Raw genomic sequence first — 4,219 nt, 5'->3', positions numbered from 1 at the left:
TACCAGCCTATTAAGGAAAAGAAAATTGCTTTGTTTATGACACCAGGGCCTATGCTATTCCATTAGTGACCTTCATCTTTATCAAACTGCTTCAAATGCTTAATGTTATAAAGTCTTAATGCATAAAATAGCAAGTTTTAGAAAACTCTTTCACCACTGAAGTAATGTAAATGGCCCTATACAGAAATCAGTGCTGGGCTTCCTTGGGCCACAGGTTCTCTGATTATCTGCTTCACAGCAGTGATCAGAGCTACTCCTGAGCTCAACTGAACATTCAAGAATCTCCCAAGTGTGGTTTGTGCTGCCGAGAGAATATGCCTAGGATAAACAGGATGAAATGTGCTGTCAAGATTCCAACACTCCTCAATAAAAAGGAGATGAAGCTTAGACAATTACAAACCAGACAATTTTGATAACAAATATCTCTCTTCTGTATGACTAAAGTTAGATATCCCTTAGGAGTTTTACTGTTGGCTCTGGTAGTAATAAAAGGCCTCCTGTAAGACATATGATTAAATGACTGAATTATGACCATAGTTAGGAAGAAATATATGAAAAATACATTTTAAAGATAAGGATTTAGAAAATCTACAGTAACTTTCTTTAAAACTTCCAACATGTAATGTCCAATAACCTCAAATGAATGAATTTGGTAATAAACCACCTACCTATAACCAAACAACCCAACAATCAACCAAATAAATAAACATACCCTTAAAGAGTACTGCACTCTGACAATGACAGATATATACTGCAAATATTTTGTTCTTTTTATTCTTTCCCTTCACAGCATCTCGTTACTGGTTCAACTTTTTGCAAACTCCTCCCACTTTCAATCTCTTATGATATTACTTTTAAAATAATGGTTGTACGCAAATTCTTGGCAACAACTCAATTTTTCTTTCTCTGTTCCTCATATAATGGAAACATGAAATGGCAGCAAACATTAGCATGGTTTTATCATAACCTCCACTGACAGCAAAACTGCTGATGTCATCTGCCAATCTTTTCCAGTTCTACACTTTGTTAAGAGGATTTAACATTCAACTGATGACCATTTCTAGCATGTTTGTGATTTTTTTTCAGCACATATTTGATCTACAGAGCATAAAAGAAACTTCATTAGATGGTATAATAATAATTTCATACTAATATATATTTCAAAAATAGTCCCAGGTCATGCTCAGCAACATTTATGTCACATAAGAATTTTTAGTGGAGAACAGCTCTATAATTGAATCAAAGTAATTTATTCTCTCACTCCTAATGATTTTTTTTTTTTCCCCTCAAACAACATTATGAATAATTATCTTTTTATCTGTAATAAACTATTCAGCAAGTAAAGTCTTCTACCAGGAACCAGAGCAGGACCACACTTCTACTTCTAAGCCATTATTGCTATATAATTTGTATAAATAATTTTCCCTTAAGAAAGAAAATAATTTTTGAGCTTAAGGCTGAGAACACGGTACAAGAAAATAAGGAATTTAAGAAGGAAGTAGAAAAAGAGTAAATTTTTCAGTGCAGAGATGAAGTCAGTCTCATGTCACATGTTTTCAGTAGTGTAGGTTTTAATTTATCATGTTTTTGGATTTGATAGATTTAGCTTGCTTTTTTGTTCATTTGTTTTGTTCTTGAACTTTCCCCTCTGTTATTCTGGAAAAGCAAACTTTCCTTTCCTCCCATTGATTTGTCTAGACTAAAATTAAGAAGAACCTTTTCCTAAGACATTCCAGCTGACAAAATTGATCATTTTATAGAGTACAAGGTAATATGACTCATATACTCGATTATGGCATTTATCTAATCCTTTAATATGTAGTTTGAAAATGTTATACTGAACATATTTTAAGCAAAATTAAAAACTTTATGTAAGAACTAAATTTGTGTGCTCTGTATAACAATAGTAAAAATTTCATAAGCCCAGCTGAGTTCTAGGCTATTTCTGATAACTTCCAGTTAATCCAAGCTTCCGTCTGTCCTGACTCTGATATCTGCTAACACGCAGAAAAAGAAGCTAAACTATTATTGTTCTCTTTCTCAGCTGAGATATGGGATAAGCTAAAGGATCTACATAGAATGCAAAGCGTCACTGGGTCCATAATCTGGACCTTATTATTTGTTGTCTTTCCATGCTAAAGATGATATTAGTAATAAATATCATTTTGCTGTTCTTGTTGTACGTGAGCCAATTCTTGCATGCAGTATTTCCATCACAATTGAAAGTTATTTTTCTATCAGGCCTTTGCAATTACTATTTCATTAAAGAAACAAACTGTCTTGCTGATTACAAGGAAATAGAACACAAAATAAAATCTATAGATCTGTCTAATATTTCAACATTATCCAATTTTCCCCGTTTCAAATTAAAGCTATTCGTGTTGAAAAAAATGGATTCTGTTTTTCCTGCAATGTTAATTCCCCTATCACTCAATACTCCACAAAAGTCAAATTTTCTGTTAGCAGCACCACCAGATTTGCATAAGAAAAATAAAAACAGAACTACAGATAACGTAATCAGTTTTATATAAAAACCCTCCATCTTTAACTGTCCAAGAGAAGATAAACTCCACGGCTTGAAACCCACCTCAATTAAGTGACATCTTAGTTATGTCTGCCCAAGTCTTACTAACTGGATGATTCCAGTACAGATTGGGAGAAAAAAGAAGCACAGAGAATTGCAATGGAACAAATTATCAAAAAGCTACGGATGATAGGATGATTGCTGCAGTAACTTAGGGATGTGCAGGGGAGTAATAGATTCAGAAATTAGCTGTTTTGGTTTGAAACATTTCTGGTCTAGGAGACAGTGACAGCAATGCAGGAAAACAGTGAAAACAGTAAATCTTCATCAGGAATATCTATGCACGCTTGTCTGATGTGTTGTTAGAATTAGAGTCAAAGGTGAGACGGCTATGTGCAAGGGTCATGATACCAGCACAGCCATTTACAACACCTGTACTGGGTTCAGCTGGGACAAAGTTGATTTTCTTAATAGTGTCTATGTTTTGGCTTCAGGAGAAAAACGTTGATAGCATATCAAGGTTTTTGGTTGTTGCTGAGCAGTGCTATACAGAGTCAAGGATGTTTCAGTTCCTCACCTTCTCCTACTGTCCTGCCAGAAAGAGAGCTGGGAAGGGACAAGGAACAGGAAGGTGCATTCATACCATATGACATCATGCAAAAAAAAAAAAACCAACAGAACTGTGAGGATCTGGCCAGGGAGGTGGCAGACAATGCTCAAGGACAGGCTGGGCATAGCTTGGTGGGGGGTGAGAAATTGAGTGGCTCACCACTTGTTTTGTAAATATATATATATATATATGTACTTGAATATATATACACACATACATGTATTTTCCAGGATTGTTCAGCCTGGAAAAGAGAAGGCTGCAGGGAGATCTCATTGTGATGAATATTTCAAGGGAGTTTAGAAACATAAGGTAAATAAACTTTTTATAACTGCAAAAACATGGCTGATGTGCAGCACGTACATGTTGGTAAAAGCAGACCAGCTGAGATAATGCTGGCTGCCCAAAGTAAAGAAAATTGAGTACAAGAAACTATGTGACTGTTGAGATACAATGAAAAAACAGTTCCAGTGAGAAGCAGGTACTCTTACAAGCACTTACCAGCACTTAGCTGATGACTTTTTATTCAATACCAGTCTATATGGGCAAAGAAACTTCTTCAAAAATATCCTGAAATGTATGTGCTTTGTGGCAATCATGAGATGCTTAAGAAATATTCTGATTGCAGAAACTGGGAACTGAAGGACTGCAGTGAGGCTATGAAGCTCTGCCACCGGTACATCCTCACTTGTTTCCCCAGTTCCAGAACAGAGCGGCTCCTCTGGGATGTACTACCTCCCAAAGCGTGCCAGTGAGGACTTCCCACAGACTGCAATTCGTCAAAATTCATTGCAATCTGGATCAAAGCCACGGAGTAAAGTCATTCCAGCACAGATCGTTCCATTATGTACGTGCAAATGAGGCAAGTAGAGCCACATCACGTACACTACTGGCAACACTTCTCTAGAGGCAGCTCACCTGTGTCCCGCACTCCGCTCCCCAGGCGGTTCTCCACGGCCTGCAGCCTCCAGCTACTCCAGCGCGGACCGCTCCACAGAGCGCGGCACACCCGAGCTCTAAGCGGGGCCCGGAGAGCGGCAACACGAAGACGGGACCGAGGGGCGGACGGGCCGCTCGGGCCGGGTGTA

At 37.6% G+C, this 4,219-nt stretch overlaps 1 long non-coding RNA gene across 1 annotated transcript in view; it reads right to left on the bottom strand.

The window, feature by feature from the left end:
* LOC116216964 overlaps positions 1-4,210 on the bottom strand; it is a 26,064-nt gene extending 21,854 nt beyond the window's left edge. The window contains exon 1 of the long non-coding RNA XR_004160712.1: positions 4,050-4,210. This is a non-coding gene — a long non-coding RNA (uncharacterized LOC116216964). The remainder of the gene's footprint in view (positions 1-4,049) is intronic.
* Between the last annotated feature and the right edge of the window lie 9 nt (positions 4,211-4,219).

This window comes from Meleagris gallopavo, chromosome 10, assembly GCF_000146605.3.
Source record: "Meleagris gallopavo isolate NT-WF06-2002-E0010 breed Aviagen turkey brand Nicholas breeding stock chromosome 10, Turkey_5.1, whole genome shotgun sequence".
Taxonomy (NCBI): domain Eukaryota; kingdom Metazoa; phylum Chordata; class Aves; order Galliformes; family Phasianidae; genus Meleagris; species Meleagris gallopavo.
This window is presented reverse-complemented; position numbering and strand designations above follow the sequence as displayed.